The sequence below is a fragment of the Lepus europaeus genome, chromosome 5 (genome assembly GCF_033115175.1).
Source record: "Lepus europaeus isolate LE1 chromosome 5, mLepTim1.pri, whole genome shotgun sequence".
Classification (NCBI taxonomy): Eukaryota; Metazoa; Chordata; class Mammalia; order Lagomorpha; family Leporidae; genus Lepus; species Lepus europaeus.
Window position 1 is genome coordinate 122,425,523 of NC_084831.1, and position 18,373 is coordinate 122,443,895.

An 18,373-nucleotide genomic window follows, 5' to 3' on the forward strand; every position below is an offset into this window, starting at 1 on the left:
GGTCCACTCCTGGCAGGCGGGCGAGAGAAGGCTGCGTGTGGGTTTTGGGGGAGGATCACCACTTAGAGAGGAGAAGGAGGCCAGGGAGAGGGCAAGCAGAGAGGAAGCAGAAGGGAGGGATGGAGAAGGCAAGGAAGGAGAGAGAGAAGCCGATGGAGGGGACGAGGGAGGCAAGAGGAGGAGAGGGAGTCTGAGAGAGGAGGCCTCCCCACCCTGACCCCGGGGACCTCCTCGCAGAACTGACCTGGGGCCTCCGCTTAAGGCTGAGCCACTTAGATAGATGGAGAAGAATTCCAAGGGTCCCTTCTCTGCCCCCGCTGGGGGATTTAAACAGAGAATGAGATCTCATCTTAGGGCTTAACAGGATTGGCATTTTTCCCAAGAGAAGACAAGAGACAATGTAATTAATCGCTGGCTGTTTCTAACCCTTGAGTGGGGAGGAGGGGGCGTGCACACACCTGTACCGCCTATGGTCCTGAGCACAAGCTTACACGTGAGAAGACTGGGGATATTTGTGGGATTTTCTTTTCATTTTGCCAACGAGTCCTGAGTGTGTGGCACACAGTAGGTGTTTAATAAGTGCTTGCTGATGAAATAAATGAATGGTATGGATGGATCAATGATGTTGTTCTTTGTCAGCTCCATAAAGTCAGGAGTCCTGGCTGTCCGACCCTACCCTGACATAGGATCTTGTACTCAGAAGCTCTCTCTATGTATTTGTGGAATTAGGGAGCCTTAGGCAAGGAAGAGAGGGTCTCAGAGTTTCCCACCTTGGGAGGGCAGTGGGCTCGCAGGATGAGCTGCAGGGAGGTAGACCCGCCAGGTGTACCCAGGGAGAGAGAAGCATCGACGCCCCAGAGTCTTGCTATGATAGGACAGAGGACGTTGGTGCAGAAGGCAGATTCCTACTGTCATTAGTGGAAGATGAATGATGTGTGGGAGGTTGCGGGGGGATGGCAGAGGCTGCGTGGGGAACACAGGATGCAGGGCCTGCTCCTGGGGCAGGCCAGCACCCTGGAGAGATGCAAACAGGGCTATAGCACCTCTTTTCTAGGTTTCTGGGCCGGCGTCCCTGCTGCAGGTAAGTGTGAGCAAAGGATTGGTCTCAATAGAACTTATGAGGCCGTCCAGTCTGGAGGGCAAGCGAGGCTTTGTCTGGAGTGCGTGCAGAGAGGGGAGAGTCTTGGCCAGACACACAAAGCGAAGGAGCTGCCTGCTCCCCGCCGCCCCATCGGCATCACTTTCTCCGGCACGGAGTTGCCTTAGGGCTCTAAACCATCCTTGGCCCAGCGTGCATCAGCGTCATCCGAGGGTCTCTCTAAAATGCAGACTCGGATTCAGTAGCACTGCGTGGGCCCGAGAATCTGCATTTCTAGCTCCCAGGTGAAGCTCTCTGGGGCATACCTGGAGCAGCAAGAACTCGGGAGCTACAGCAAAGAGAGGCTTTGGAGAGACCCTCCTGGGCCCCCGACTCCCAGCACCAGGAGGTCATCCGCTCTCTTGCTCTCTCTTTCCCAGGGACTTCTCAGTGCCAGGAGAGGACAACTGACCAGCTGACAGGCCCTGGGGCAGGGGCTCCTGGGGGGCCCAGGGCGGCCCAAGCCGAGGGTACCTCTGGGATTGAGGAAAGCAGGGCAGTGAGTAGCTCCCCACCCACTGGGGTCTGGGTGGGTAGGCTATCCTGTCCACACTTCGCGCTCTAAATGACAGCTGAAATTCTGGAATATTCTCTTCTCTCCTCCCTGCCTCCGCTGGAGCAGACCCATCCTCCTTTCTTGCCCCCTCCCTTGGGAAGTTCCTCCTTTGTGTAGCCTCAATCAGATCAGGCTCTCGCCTGCCTCACCTTAGGAAAGCGGGCTGGGAATGGGAGAGAAGCAGGGGTGTGTGTACAGAGGCGAGGGATCTCAGCGGGCCCTCCGCCCTGGAGGAAGCTGACAGAAATCCCGGGGCTTGTCCTGTGCTTATTCTGGTCTGGAGGATACGTTACCTCAGGTGGATCTGGGGTCTCCAAGAAGAGAGTGAGAAACCCACGACTTCTCCCTGCACTGTGTAAAGGGATTGAAATCCGCCCTCATGTCACGTAGCAGGTGCAGGTGCAATGGGCTTGTGAAACTTCCCTAAGGGCATACAACTCTTCTGTGAAGCAGTGGACAGCAAGACCTTGAGCCAAGATGCAAGGCACCCGGCCGCTGAGGTAGGCTCCCTACACTGTCTCTCCTTCCCCCAAGAAGTACACACCCCGGATACAAAGCTAAAGTGGCATCCCTGGGTGAGATCAGCTCTTCTGGTTTCCTGAATGCCCGAAGCCTTCTTCCCAACCTCCCCTGTGCATCCCCAACTCTCTGAGCACCTGCCAATTACGGGTGTGCAAAGCCTCCGTGCTGAGGAACCTGCCAGACCCCTTGCCTTCAAGCCCTTTTCTGCCTGAGCCCCTGTGCTGCCTGTGGGGAGCTCTCAGAGAAGAGCAGGTGTCAGTTCTACCTCCAGTTCATCAGCTGTTCTGGGGGCTTAGCCTTGCTTCCTTGCGCTCCACACTGATCCACACTCCAGTGGTGGGGGAGGTGGTCTCCCCTCCGTCTCCCCTCTTGTGTTCCAGGACCCTGAATCCTTCCCTCTTGTCCTATGGGGCTAAAAGCACACAGAGCTTGGGAAAGCTCTGGCCACTGGCTCTGCACAGCCCCTGAGAGGGGCCAGGCGTGCAGTGGCCTCAGAGGAGAATGAGCATGGAGAATCACGAATCAAAACAAATCAAAACCCAGTCTCGGCTGATCGGAGTGGCTCCTGTCACGCACGTCGTGTTTTTGGAAGGGTTACAGCAGCCAGCAATGACTATTGTCATCATCACCATCATTCCAATTACTAATAATATAGTTAATCCCCTTGGCCAATATAGGTGTTCATTACAACACATGTAGGCTTTAGGTCATTATTTAAAAAAAAAAAAGCGATATTGATAACGACAATAACAAGAGAGAACAGAGCTTAAGCTAGGGCCAGGTACCAAAGGAAATGTCCAAAGCAGATTCCATCTTTTCAAGATTTGAGTTACTCTGACTCAGGCCCCTTTCGTGCACGCAGAGCTGGGCTCGCCGTTTGTTTCATAGGTTGCTTCATTGATCCTTCACCGCAACCCTTTGAGACGGGTATTGTTATCTCCATTTTGCAAGCCGAGGAAATTGACACTCAGAAAGATTAAGAGACTTGCATAAGATCCTGGCCAAGTGGTGGAGCCGGATGGGAACAGGTCTGGCTGACTCCAGGCTCTGAGCTGTAATTAGTCAATCAGGGCAGAAAAGTTGAGGCTGAAACTTGGGGGCAGAGAGGTGAAGCCGGCAGGAGGCAGGCAGGTCTAAGCCTCGAACACGGGCTCTGCCGCGGGGGCTCCAGGAAGCCAGCGGACAGCCAGGCAGACGGACAGCGAGGATGGGAAAGACAGGAGCAGACACACGTTAAAAAAAAAAAAAAAAAAAGAAGAAGAAGAAGAAGAAGAAGGAAAAGAAGAAAGAAAAGAAGAAGGTGCCTTCGAGAGCTGCATGTATGCAAAGTGGATACTTGCACCGACAGTCAGCCTTCTGAGCGGCTGAAGTGGATTGACTGCCTAATCTGATTGATTGGACAAAACCAAGTCTTTTCAGTGACTGCTTGATTGATTGAGTGGGCAAATGGGATGTTTACAAACACAAAGGCAGCTCAAAGAGACAGGCCCCGGGAATCTGCGGGAGAGGCTGCATAGAGAGACAGACAGGGCTGGTGGCCAAGGCCAGGTCCACAGCAGGGCCTTGGGGACTGAGAGCTCAGAGTGGACGATGAGCAGCCCCGAGGCCAAGAGCTGGGCCGGGCGGGGGCTCTTGCACATACAGCGGCGGTGGCTCAGGGGGAGGTTTTGTGCTTGTCAGCTGCACATCCCCACCCCCCTGCCAAATCCCAATCTTATTAGAGGCCTCTGGTCTCTCCCCTCCATCACAGCCCCCAGTGGGGAGGAGGTTCGTCCTGAGACCTCGCTTAATGCTATTAGCTAAAGAAGCTTAGGTAGGACAGCAAGAGGGGCTGGGGGCCCCGAACGGGCGAAGCCAGCCACCCTCTTCTTTCTCCTCCCCGCAGCCTCCCTTCCCGTCTCCCCCAGCCGAGGGGCAGCCTGGCGGAGACCCCCAAGGGCCCCTGGTCCCTCCTCGCCCAGAGAGCTGTCTTTTTGTGTCTGAGTGTCAGAATCGGGCCAGCCTCCTGCAGCCTTCGCTCTTCCTTCTTCCTTTTGCACCCCTGCACCTGAGAGAGGCCCCAGCCCTGCTTCTGCTTCTCCGTCCCTGTCCCCAGCCCGTCCCCTCCTCCCAGCTCCTGAACCTTTTCAGCTGCCTCTTGCCTCTGCGGCCCCTGGGGGCCGTGGGATCTAAAAGGTTCGTGTAACTCCGTGGAGCGGAAATCCAAGCCCAGACATCCCTGTGCCCACGACGGGCAGCTGAAGGTCAGGGGGACGGGACTTGGGTGTGTACAGGCGGCTTCCAGCTCCACACTCACCCAGCTGTCTCCTCTCCCCTCCCACTCTCATTCCTGCTTCCTTCTACTTCCTTACCTCCAGCTTCCCTCCGCCTCGCTGCACGGTCCCCAGCCTCCCCCTTGTCTCCCGTCCCATCCTGTCCATCTTTCTCTCTGTCCAGCTGTCCCGCCTCCATGGGATGCCTGTTCCCCCTGCTCCCCTGTGGTCTCCGTCTCACCAGCTTCCCACCCGGCTCAGCCTCTTTCAGCCTGTGTCCCTGTGTCCCCCTCTCTGCCCGTTTCCTGGCCTCTCTTCCTGACTTTCCAGCTTTGCCCCATCTGGAAACACAGGGGCCCTAGCTCCTAACAGCCTCACCTCCCACTCCTGTCCTCCTCCCCAAACTGTTCCCACACCAGCGCCGCTTTCTTCCCTCCCCAGGGGCAACCTCAGCATTTCCCTCTCATCTCCTTCTCATCAGCTGTGCCCCGGGGGAGCCCCTTGGACACCCCCATCCCTAACCCTCCACCCAGGGACAAAAAGCCCCTCCAGCTGATACTGAGGTGGTGTGGAGGAGCCAGGCCAGAGAGGGAGGAAGTGAAAGCTCCAGGCGCACAGCTGAGCCAGGCAAGTTGGCCTGCTGGCCTGGGCTGAGTAACAGGGATCAGGAACAAGGGACAGCAGTGACACCAGCCGGGGGGGGGGGGGGGGGGGAGGGGGTGAGCTCGGGACAACTTCTGACTCAACCCCAACCTTCACACCCTGCGTCCATCTCCAGCCTCTTCCTCAACCCCAGTGTTAACACTTCCACGAAGCCCCAAGCCTAACCTCAGGCGTCCTCCCTGTGCCCTGGTTCCTATGCCCACTGGAGCCCAGGGTGGGTGGCGGCAGCACCCACCCTTCTCCAAGAGCTTCTCCTCTTGTCTCTGGAGGGCCAGGATGGGGAAGGGGCAGGACTTCCCCGTCCCACAGTGCCTCCCTAGCCTCACCTTCACAGGGGTGCTCCTGGTAAGGGGGCACCCTGGCTCTCAGAGCTCGGGTCTCCTGGTCCCAGGAATCTAAGGAAGGGAGGGAGGCGGGTGGCCCAGGCTGGCTCAGATGGAGCGCAATACTAATTCCCTGTGCTGGTGCCCCTCTCCCTCACCCCTGTGCTGGGATGTCCACGCCCTCGGCCTCAGCGGCAAGGGTGGCAGCAGCAGAGCTGGCGGGGACCTGACCCCTGTCTGGGCAGACGGTCTGACACCTGACTGCGCTGTGCCCCATCTGGGAGAAGAGCCTCGCGAGGTCCTCCTGCTGGGGCTGCCCCACACCTGGAGGCAAGGGTCCTGCCACCTCCCGGGCCGCCGTAGCATGGCCCTTGGGCTCCCTCCTCCACTGTGCCCTTCCTTCCTTGTTGCCCCAGGACTTGCTCCAGAGTCGGGGTAGGGGTGGGGGCAGGGAAGGGCCCGAGCTCGGGGCCAGCCCCTCTGCAGTCCTGCCAGAGTCCCTTACCGCTGCCCGCTGCCGCCACCGCCGCCCTGCAGCAGCCCGGTCCCCGCGCGCGCTCTCTGGTTCCTTCTGGCGCACTCCTTGCCCGGCAACGACCCCTCGCTCATCACACGCGTTAGGGTTACTTAAAATGAGAGCGGGATCTCCAAGCTCCCAGGGGAGCTGATGTGGTTTTCAGACAATAGCATTAACCCTTCGGGGGCCGGCGGCACCTCGGTCCTGCGCCCCCTCCCAGGCGGTCCCACCTCTGTCGGGGGTAGGAGGGAGGGAGCGTCTCTCACGGGGGTCCTTGGCTTCCAGAGCCTGCCTCTGAGCAACAGGGAGGCAGCAGCAAGGGCTGGATGCCTTCTCCATCTCCTGGGAAAGCGTGGCCGAGCCATCGGGAAGTCCCTCCTGCTGTCTCCCCTTGTCCCACACAGCCCTGTGAAGAGTCCAGATGGGAACAGGAATCCCCCTTCACAAGCTCCGAATCTTAATACCACCTCACTGCCTGTGTTTGCCCCTGAGCCCCAGGCTCCTGCTCTGCTCCCATCCTGGTGCTGGATCTTGGTGGTTTGTAACGTTTACTTCTTACTCTGCTGTAAAACGATGGTAAGGGGTTACCCAGCCTCCTCTTGTCTAAGGATTTTCAGGCACTTATTATGTCTGTTTCCTCTTGGAGTTTTGGAAAGTGATTTTTCCTTTTCTTAATATGACTTGAAGTTAGACAGCAGAAAGAACTTCCTCCTAAGAGATAAGCCAGCCAGGAGAAAGTGACTGTAGGGGCATCAGATAGCTTGCTCAGGAAATAGTAGGAACTAGATAAGGGGTCGGGACTCCTGGCTCTCCTGAGGAGAGGGCGGAGGGCTTTGGGGAGTGATTTTAGGACAGGATGTGCAGAGGGGATGCCAAAGAGCAGAGTCTCTGTCTTTCAAGTTCTGGGGGCCAGGCGCCCCTGGAGCCTGCCGGGCCTGTGTCCAGCACCCCAAGCCTTCCCGGGAGGAGGAGACTGATGGCTGTCATTGGGGGAATCAATATGATTTTCTTTTTTTTTTTTTTCCTCTCTGACTCTGAGAAGCCAAGTTTCCTCCCCCCTCCTTCTTATTACACAGCCCCTCCCCACTCTGAGCTGATGGAGATGGGAATGGAGGGCCATGGAATTAAATTCTGGGGGTTGTTTTCTGGTTAAATCAACCGAAGCTAACATGATGGAAAGGTGAGAGGGAGAGGCTGATTGATGGAAGCGACAGGAGCTGGGGGGCCAAGAAGAGAGGGTCCTGGGGGCAGGGCAGGGAGGACAGGGCTTGGGCCCATGGAGGGCAGAGTGAGAAGGGGCTCCCTGGGAGGGGCGGGGCAGGGGAGAGGAGTGGGAGCAGGGACGGGCAGGCTCGCTCTCTGCTGAGGACCCAGATCTGTGGCCAGAGGGACTGAGGTGGAAGACAAGACATGGTCTCCTGTGTGTTTCTCCGGGTGTCGTCGGTATTTACTCCCCTGGAGAGCTCGGCCTGCCCCTGGCTTGCCTTCACCCCATCCCGTCTCCCTCATTGAAGGTTCCAGAGCCATGGCAGTGGGAACAGGGAGATGCGAAGGCCAAAGTGCATCCCCTTAGGAAGAACTGCTCTCCTCCGTCCCCCGTCTCCTTGATTGAGGCCCCTTCCAGTGCCAGGGTCGGGGATCGTGGCTGGAGCAGATTCTGCAGGGGTGCAGGGACCTGGACACTGGCCTGAAACTCCCTGGGGTCCTTCAGCCCACCTCCGGCCTGCACAAGCTCTTCTGGAAGTAGCCTCTGCAAGAGCGCCAGACAGCAGGCCCAGGCCCTTCGGCAGCCCCACCTCCTGCCACTGTGCCAGCTCCTGGGGAGTCCCTGACACTGCTCCCCTCCAGTCCTGGCGAGGCTTCTCGCCTTAATGCCTCTGCTGCTCTGCACACTCCCCTTCCCTGCCTTCAGGGGCCCGGACGAGAGCAGTTCTCCACCTGCCCCTCTGGCTGTCCAGTGTGCACTGTGGTCGCTGGCCCCTGCACAGCACACTGGGTGTGGGGCTAGGCAGCTGGATCCTTGGCTCAGACATTGCTTCCTCTGTTTCTTCCCCAAGACATGAGCCCATGGCCTGGTGCCCAGGCCCCTGTGATGAGCTTGCTGCCTGCGGCCCAGTGCCTGCACGGGGGCTGCTCTGTAACGGAGTGATGTGGGAACAAACCCAGAGTTAGCCCTGCCCTGCCCAGCTCCCCACACGCAGCCACTCCAACTACCCTCACTCACAACAAGCAGCCTTAGCACATTTTATTTTAAGATTTATTTATTTGAAAGTAAGATTTACACAGAGAGAGAAGGAGAGGCAGAGAAAGACAGGTCTTCCATCCGCTGGTTCACTCCCCAATTGGCTGCAACGGCCGGGGCTGTGCCGATCCAAAGCCAGGAGCCAGGAGCTTCCTCCGGGTCTCCCACGTAGGTTCAGGGGCCCAAGGAGTTGGGCCATCCTCCACTGCTTTCCCAGGCCACAGCAGAGAGCTGGGTTGGAAATGGAGCAGCCAGGTCTCGAAACGACGCCCATATGGGATGCTGGCACTATAGGCGGCAGCTTTACCCGCTATGCCACAGTGCCGGCCCCACCTTAGCACATTTTAAATGGCCCTCAAAACCCTCAAATTGGGGCTGGCATTGTGGCACAAGTGCAGTGTGTTAAGCTGCGGCCTGCAAAGCCTTTGCCGGCATCCCATAGCAGGGACAGTTTGAGTCCCTGCTGCTCTGCTTCTAATCCAGCTCCCTGCAAATGTACTTGGGAAAGCAATGGATGATGGCCCAAGTGCTTGGGCCCCTGCACCCACATGGGAGACCTGGCTGGAGGTCCAGGCTCTTGGTTTCTGCCTGGCCCAGCCCTGGCTGTTGTAGTCATTTGGAGAGTGGATGGAAGATCTCTCTCTCTCTCCCCCTTCCTCTCTTTCTTTCAAATACATGAGTAAATAAATCATTTTTAAAAAACAAAAAGACAATCCAACTTTTCCAACTTTATTTCCATTAACTGTCCCTGGTCTGATCAGTCCCTTCAGCTCTCCTGATCCAGTGACACTAGTCACAAGTGGGATGGGGGTGGGGACTCCCTCTTGGTCTGGGGACAGGAGTGGGCAGCAGGGGGCCCTCCCCTCTGGGGCTTGGAGCTGGCTCTCGTGATTCCGGCATCCACCGCATGGGACTGAAGGAGGGGCAGGGAGGGACAGGGAACAGCCCCTTTTGCTCAGCTCCCTTGCCCACCAGGGCCTCGGAGCACAGCCCCAGGCCTCTCTCTGGAGTCAACCGAAGGATGCTCCATTTGAGCCTCAAGGAGAGCCTTCCTGTTTGACTTAGCGTCTGTTTTTCATCCTTCAGTAAACAGCACAAGAGCCGCCTTTCAGAGCCTATTGACTTTGCTTCAAGACCTCACTGCTCTGCCTGTGTCCTGTGGCCCTCACTTGGGCCTCTGTAGCCATGGACATGGAAACAGGCAGGACCTGAAGACGCGGGGAAGGGTCAGACCTTAGGCAGGGCTTCCCAAGGGGCTGCCAGGCGGGCAGAGACAAGGGGATGGTGCCATCCCTTCCCTGGGCACCAGGGCAAAGGCCTTCCTCGACCCCACTCTTCCCTTACTTTTTGGCCGGGGATCTGGCCTGAGTCCCGGCAGCCCATGGAGGGAAGTCTGGGCAACCTCGCTGGTTGCGGGAGGATCTGCCTGGCCGGTCCAATGCGACAAAGAGTTCCCGCCACTCAGAGTCCTTGCCCGCCGTGGAGAGAGAGAAGGGTCATTCCAACTCTAGTCCCACCTCCACATGGGGCCTTTGAGACTCCTGGGGTGGTGGCTGAGGCTGGACTCCACTGGGGGGGAGACGGGGGGGGGCAACTGCAGAGTGGGGGACAGGGAGGAAGAGGAAGAGACCAGAAGAGGGAGAGGAGTGGATGAAGCCAAGGGAAGAGGACATCCCGGAGTGGGGATGGCAGCCCTGGAATGCAGCGGCCCATGGCTGGGCGGGGGAGGGGAGGCCGCATGAGAGTGTGGAGCAGCCCTGGCTGCGGTCGGTTGGTCGGTGCAGACTCTTCATGTCCCATTAGCGGCAATGGAAGGTGACATGTGGGGATCGATACCAATCGAGGCAACAGACTCCCAGTAATAAACCCATTTCACTCACACTTCTCCGCCCCCGCTGCAGCGCCAGAGCGAGCCAGGCCTTCCCACCCCTGGGCGGCTCTCACCCCAGGCACCAGCACAAGGGGTAGGGCCCCCATACGAGTAGGAGGAGCGCCAGCAGGGTTAGGGGTCCTGCTTCTGGCTCTGTGGGGGCCGGCCCTGGGTCTGCCGCCTGCAGTCTCAAACTGGACCCCTTCCTTCTCCTCTCTGGGTGTGGAGAGGAGCCCTGAGTATTTGGAAGGCAGAGCTGGGGTGAGCTCGGGGATTTGTTGATCAGCTCAGCTCAGCCCCGGGGAAGAGGTGAAGGCATCTTCGCGGGCTCTCGTGCGTGGCTCGGTGTGGGCGTCTGAGTGGGCCCGTGTGTGTGTGTGTGTCTCCGGGCATCCGTGACAGGAGTGCGCGGCTCTCTGTGGGCCTCCGCCTCTGTGTCTGTGCCAGCTCCGTGTCCGCCTTGTCTGTGTGTGACGCCGATGCGTGAGTCCGGGTTGCCGTGGGTGTGTGCACTGGGTGTGTGTGCTGTGCTTTTGGGAGACTGCGTGGTTGTCGCTGTGTGTACGTACAGCTGTCCCTCTCTGTGTGCGGCCGTGCCTGTGTCCGTCTCCCTGTACGGGTGGGAAAATGTGGCTGGCCTCCCAAAACTCAGGCCTAAGCCCTGTCCCTAAACTGGCCCCGCGAGCTGGGGCCGTGAGTGCCCTGTCCTCCAGGTGGGGGAAAGGGGTGCTCCACAGCTTCCTGCTTTATATGGGGCTGAGAGGGCCCCGAGACACAGGAAGAGTGGGGCAGTTGATCACGCTGCTTCCAGACCGGGACATGCAGGAGTCCAGTGTGAGCTGCAGGGCTGGTGTCGGAGAAGAAAGCATGGAAGCCAGGTGGGGAGAGCAGAAGGGGGACATGGAAAGGTCAAGCATTTGAATGGGGGGGGGGGGAACCAGAAAATAAAAGAGGCTGTGGGAGCAGCAGGAGGAGGGCTGGTTAGACTAAAGGTGGAACTTCCCCAGGGCATGGGGGGGGCAGTGGTTCTGGACACTAAGGACAAGAGATCAGTTCTCTCCAGGTCTGGAAATCTCTAGAAGATAGTTGCATTGGGCCCCTTGGGGGACAACGGCAGGAAGAGAGCGATGCTTGCCTACTCTTGAATGAAGGGGGGAACCCTGACAGAGGTCCCTGGGGGCTCCCTCATGCACGCACATCCCACACTGCCCTTTGTGTCCTATTGGTTGGGGAGGAGAGCACAGCTCACAGATGGGACTGCCCTACCTTCCCCAGCAGGTGTGTGTGGGGGATGGCGACGGCCCTGGGCAATGCATCAGGAGGCTTTGGAGATGGGGACCTGGTTTATAATCTCCTGGAGCCACTGAACTCCTTGGGGAGGCTCCAAGCCTATTCCCTTGTGATCACCATGCAATTCCCAGCCCTTCTGGGTGTCTGTCACTTGACAGCCCCTCCAGGCTACCAGGGACCCTGAGAGTGACTTAGGGGTGGGCACGTCCCCTTGGTCCTACAGGCCCTCACCTGGCCTCAGGGTGCTAACCTTGAGAGATGTCATCCCTATGTCTGCTCTCTGCCCTCTGGCTCCTGGGCTGTGCCTGAGCTGCTGCAGCTGAGCGCTGGGAGATGGTGCGGCACTGAATCTGGTCCAGAACCCCACATTCTCCACTCTGCCCCTGGGCCTTGTCCTCCATCTTCTGGGTGCTGTTCGGGCCTGGTCCTCGGATGGGTCTTGTCTCTTTCTCTCGGAGTGAGGGTTCAGGGAGCCAAGAGTGGCTGTTTCTCTGACTGGGGGCTTCCTGGGCAAGGGGCACGTGCTCTTTCCCTTCCTCCTCCAGCTGGAGCCCAGGGGTGCTGCCTGAGCACTGTGGGGGTGCAGGAGGAGGGAACGGGGCTCATGGAGACCGGTCAGGAAGGCACGAGGCAGGCGGGCAGGAGGGACGCTCAGGGCTGCAAGGAGGCAGGGGTGAACCAGCGTCACCCATGGCCCAGGGAGCCCTGACGGAGCAACCAGAGGGGTGGAGGCAAGGCTCCAGGCTTGGGATAGGGGCTGGGCGCCAGGGCGCCCAGTTCGGGGAGCAGGAGAGCTGGATGGCGGGCGAGGCATGAAGAGGCTGAGGCCCCAGGCCTCTGGCGCCCATGTCCCCCGGGCATTCTCTTTCCCTCTGCCCTCTCCGGAATCTCTCTGTGCAGCTGGGATGCACAGGCATCTCCATGTCTGGAGCCGGGAAGGACTTCTCGGAAGAGAACGCAGGGGATCTGAGCTTCCCCCCGCCTCTGCCCCAAACACCAAGCCAGGGCAACCTAACCAAACTCTCTCTCTTCTGTGTTAAGGAGCTCTGTGTCAGCTTGATAGGAAAAAACAAGAGGGAGAGGGAAGGGAAGCCAGGAGAATGCAGAGCTCAAATGAGAACCGAGATAAAGCAATTACCTGATCAATACGGGTGAAATTGAGTAATCTAGCAGATCAATACCCTAGGCAGGAGGCTGGGGGGGGGGCGCCCCCTGCTCTCAGCCCACTCCCCTGCCCACCCCTGTTCTCCCTCCTCCCCCACTTGCTCCAGCTGCAGCCCCCCACCTTGGGAATCCATCCTCAGCTCACTCGCTTCCTTCTCCCCAAACACATCCACTTTCTCCACAGCCCTTCTGGGCTGAAGCCTGCCCCTTCTCCCCACTATCCTGCTGTGAGGGGTGTAGCCCAGGCCGGCTGCAGGGCCCAGCCCCAGCTCTGCGTCCCGGGGCAGGTGTGGGAGGCCGCAGCTCGGCCCAGCCAGGACAAGAGCTAGCTTTGCAGAGACCAGATTTCCACCGTCAGCTTCCCCCGTTCTTTCACTCTGTGAGCCGTGACACAACCTAATCATTCCATCTCTGGGGCCCTGGCGGTTTGGGAGGGGGAGCAGGGAGGAGCCCCCAGCTTCTGCTGGCTGGAGAGGGACTGGCATGGCAGCGCAGTGCTCCGCTCCGGCTGGAGACTCCGCATTTAGAAGGGGATTGGGGCTCTGGTTTTCGCTCAGCCAGGAAAGGGGGCAGAGTGAGAACTTGCGCAGTGTCGCGGGAACATCTGAGGTCCTGCCAGCCCAGGTCGGCATGGAACATTCTGTCCCAGATTGCTAGGGGCAACCAGGAGGGCGGCGGCACTGTGGAAAGAGCACTGTGGTAGGAGTCAGAGCTTTCGGATTAGCCCTGCCGGGCCAGGTGTGGGCTTATTTGGCTTTGTAATTGCGGGACAGGGCCTGGGAGCCAGCTGGTACTCAGGAAATGTTAGCTGAGTGACTAACTGTCGCTGCCTTGCATTTTGGTTCATTATGCTGGCCTGTCTACCCCGCTAACCCGTGAGCCTCCTCAGAGCAGGCATGTGTGTCTGCCCGCACACATCCAACAGCTATTCTGCGAATGTTTGTTTCACAAATGACCGTCTCCCTCTGGCTGTCAGGTGGGTCCAGGGAGCTCAAACGCTCACCCCACAGGTCCCCTCAGAGGGACCAGGCGCTTCTGTAACGCAACTCAATCCCCCACCCCTTCCTGCCAGGCTGTGGTCACCACTGGGAGCAAGGGAGGGGCTGGAGAAGAGCGCGGACTTTGGATCCGGGAACTCAGGTGAGTCCTGCAGGGTTTGACTCACCTTTGACCTTGGGTAACTCACGGAACTTTGTTGGCCTTTATCTTCATCATCTGCGAAATGGGGACCTCTGGCAGAAGGCGATTTCGTGCATCCGGTGAGTTAACATGGTTATGGAACGTGCAAATGCTTGGTATTGCTGTTATCAACGTGGGAGTTTGGTCAGCAGAGGGGCAGAATTTCAGCACACGCAGACAAAGGGCGCCTCTGCCTGGGCCACGTACAGGAGAATAAAGACAAATTTCTCACACCTGTTACATTCTGAAGACAGACTGACATCTGTGTACCTCAGCTTCCCCTCTTCTCCCTTACTGAGGGGCAAAGAAGAGGGTGCCTGAGCACTGGGGGGTGCGCAGGGGGAGACGGGGTTCGTAGAGACTGGTCAGGAAGGGAGAGAGAGGAAGGCGGGCAGGAGGGACTTGTCCAGGGCTGCAGGGCAAGGTTAAGCTACCCCCTGCGACACCTGCACCCTATGCATTAGTGCCAGGATCAAATCCCCCCTCCGTTTCCCATCCAGCTTCCTACTAATGCACACCCAGGAAGGCAGCAGGTGATGGTTCAAGAACCTGAGTCTCTGCTGTCCATGTGGATGGAGTCCATGGCTCCTGGCTTTGGTCTGGGCCAGCCCCAGCTGTTGTGGACCATTTGGGCAGTGAACCAGTGGAGGGACGATCACTTTCTCTCTTGCTCTGCCTCTCAAATAAAAAATAAATAAGTAGTAGGAAGAAGCCACTGAAGTCTCAAGACATTGGGAAGAACGTGACTGCCCATCCCACCGGTTTACGGTACTCCTTGAGGAATGCTGGGAAGAAACAGAAGGCAGTGTTAAGGACACACTGGAACAAAGGGACCCCCTGCAGCCAGAGGCCGGTGGAGGCTGACCTCTGCCCCTGGAGAGAGAGGGCTCTTAGGTGAGAGGCCAGCAGCTTCCTCCCTTGCTGGTCCCAGGTTGCAAGGCTCCTGCGGCCTCCTGGCTGGGTCTTGTTAATGCAGGACAGGCAGCCAGCAGGCCCTAGGGGAACGTTAGCTGCTGGGGGGAGGGTCCCCACCTGCACAGCTGCCACCAGGGCAGACGCCTGCAGCTGCTCGGCCCAGACCAGCCCTTTCCACTGTTCGCGCGGCATCCACTGGGTTTAGGTCTCCCTCCCCACTGTCTGCCTAACCAGATTCCCCAGGTCCTGGAGCTGGTCTGAGGGCAGAGGGCGGGGCCACCCCCGCCTCCCATCAACCCAGGCCCAGTCAGTCGGGGTTGGGGTGGCCTGGCCTTGCTGAAGGTTCATCTGCATTCTGGGAAGGCTGTGATCTTCATCAGTCCCAGCAGCCAGCACCTGGAGCCTGTCTGACCAGGGCTAAGGGGCCCCTCCCTGCGGGCTGGCTCCCAGGTGCTTGCTCCCTTCTCCTCGACTTGCTGCATTCTTGGGACACGTGCCCTGACCTGGAGAAACACTTAGAGCTGGGCCTCTCCACCCACCTGTAGGTCCAAGTCTGAGCTTCTGCGAGGAAGAAGGGAACCACTCCTGCCCCCTCCAAGATCCAAGATCCAAGATCCAAGATCCAAGATCCTGGGGTCAGGAGACCCCTGTTTGAAGCAGGAGGACAAGTCGCCCACTCTGGGCCTCACTTCTCTCATCTGTAGATCGAGGATCTTAGTATCTATCTCCTCCTGAGAGGGGCCAAAACCACAAAGCCTCCCGGAGCACGGCAGCCACAGTGACAGCCCGTGAGCTCACAATAGTTGGGACGCTGGAGTCCCGAGTGCTATGACGTGCACGGCTCAGTCCTCATACCAACCATTAAAGTGTGGACCCAGACGCACAGAGAGGGTTCCTCTGTTACTTGCCAGAGCCAGAAAAAGGGCAGAGGTGGGGGCAGGTTGCAGAGTCCTCTCTCCTCCCTGGGGGGCCAACACCGCCAGCTCCTGGAGGGGAGGGAGGCAGGAGCTGTGACAGGCCACCTATGAGTTGGTGACCCTTGGAGGGGGTTTGCACGCTGCTCTTTGGCAGGATGAGAGGCAGGTAGGTGCAGCTGGAATTAGTAAGTCTGACTCCTGGCAGAGCGGGCAGGATGGGAAAAACGTGGGCAAGGCCACTTGGAGATGGGGAGGCCGGGGAGCACCCCTAGGGACACGGTTCTCTATGATTTCAGTTCATGTTTCTCTTAACCCACATTCTGCTTGGATTAATCAACACCCAGCAAAGAAGTCCTGTGCATATGGGGAGGGGATGCAGGTTTGAAGGAAGCAGGGAGTACAGTTTGAGAGAGAGGAGGGAGGAGGGAGTCTGAATAGAGGTAAGGGAAGAGACCATTGTAGGAGCCGGGGCCTGGAGGGTGGAAGCAGGGCCTGGAGCTCGACACCGCACACACCAGTGCCACCTTCGCCTGGCCTCATCTTCCCAGCCTGCATCTTCTATCACAGGCGATGAACCTCTTTCCTGTGACTTGCTATTTACTTATTCAAATAAACATTTGCCGAGCACTCTTAGGCTCTGGGCAGCGTGCTAGGCATTAGGGAAAGGGGGATGGAGTGAACCCTGCAACGGCAGTGGCTTCCTGACTGTTCTGTGAGAAGCCAGGCAGCATGATGACAGCACAGCGTGGCAAGGGCTGTGAGACAGACATGGGTTGTGACAGCACACGGAGGCGCACCCGTGCCCTGCCAGGAAAGGCCTCTGCAGGCAGTGGCAGCTGGGCCGGGTTCTGGAGGATAAGCTCTGGAGTGTTTCAGGCAGCGTGGGCAGACCAGAGCAGGGGCTCAGCATGGCTGAGGCTTTGTGGCACAGGGCTAAAAGCACAGGAACTAGGGCTCGGCCCACGGTCATGTCAGGCCGGCTCTGAGACTCTGATCTCAGGGGGTTGTCATGAGGATTCAACAGTTGATACAAATCAGAGGCCAGCTGGTGACCGGCCTTCCAAGCCACACTAAGGACTGCACCTGGCGGACAAAGGGGAGCCACCCGGGGCTTTAGTTCCTACAAACTCACCACGAAGGCTTGGAGATCCACTTTTTCTCTCTGCTCACTGGCCCCACATTAGTGTTTTCACCCCCAGAGCCCATCTTTCTCTTCCTTCTTTCCCCAAAGTTCATGATCGTTTCCTTCTTTCTTTGCTCAAAATCTGAATAATCACCATCCAATTTCAAATACTGAGCAGTCAACTTGGGCTCCGAACCTGGGATCCTGATCTCCAAATTATGCCCAAATCGGTTCCTAAAACAAACCTTCCTTTGCTTCTGGCAATGAGGACAGAAGACGACACTGTCCAAGCAGCAGGGATTTGGGGGGATGGACTAGTCAGCCCCTGTCACTGTAATTTTTTAGATGAAAATATGATTTCCTATATTCTTCCATATACCGATATGAATTTGCACACATAACATGTAATTTTTCTTGTCTAAATGGTTTTCCCAGGCAGACATACTGACAGGCTAGTTAGAGTTCCCCTGGGCTAAGGATGCTCCTCACTGGCCTGGCCCAAACACTGCTGTCAAACTTCAGGAGTGTTCAGTGCTGAACAAAAGGCAAAACCTACAGGCTTCTTTAAAAAAAAAACTTCATTATCTGCTCTCCCTTCTAGCTGCACCCTTTACCGCTCAATCTCAGCTTTCCCAAACTACTCATGGGCTCCTTCAAGAGAAGTCAAATTTGGGGCCTGCACTCGGGTGGTAGGTTAAGCCTCCACCTGCAGTGCCAGCATCCCATTTGGACACCGGTTCGAGTCCTGGCTGCTCCACTTCCAATCCAGCTCCCTGCTGATGCACCTGCCGAAGCAGCAGAAGATGGCCCAAGTGCTTGGGTCCCTGCACCCACACGGAGGATCTAGAGGTTCCTGGCTTCAGATCGGCCCAGCTCCGGCCGTTACGGCCATTTGGGAAGTGAACAGCCGATGGAAGACCTCTCTGTAACTATGCCTCTCAAACAAGTAAATGAATTGTTAAAAAAGATAAATGAGAGAGAAGTCAAATTTAACACCAGACATTTTGGGATTTTCAGTCACTTTAGCTGTCTCTGAGGTGAACACCTGTCCGCATTTTAAGGTTGTGCTGTGTTACATGATAGTCAATACCCATCAAGATATCTTCCCACTCCCCTGGATTCTTGCCCACTGCTGGGAAATGCCACTAACTCGAAACCAAAACCCCACACAAAATCATCTTTTTGAGACTTAATTCATGTAAATCAAGAACTATCCAAGTGTAGAACATTTTCACCTCCCTCTAAAGAAACTGACCCTTACTAAGGAGTCACCCTGCACTTTCCCTGGCATGTACCACCATGAACCACCATGTCTGGTCTCTAGGCACTTGCTTCTTCTGGACATTTCGTATAAAGTCATTAAACATGTGGCCTTCTGTGTCTGGCCTTGCTATGTACTTTTTCTTAAAAGTATTTATTTGACAGGCAGAGTTAGAGAGACAGAGAGATCTTCCACCCACTGCTTTACTCCCAAAATGGCTGCAAGGGCCGGAGCTGGAATGATCTAAAACCAGGAGCCTGGAGCTTCTTCTCGCATGAGTGTTTTTATTTTTTTAATTATTTACATATTCATTTGAAAGGCAGTTACTGGGAGAGACAGATCTTCCATCTGCTAGTTCACTCCCCAGATGGCTGCCACAACTAGGGTTGGGAAGCCAGGAACTGAGAGTTTCTTCTGAGTCTTCCACATGAGCACAAGGGC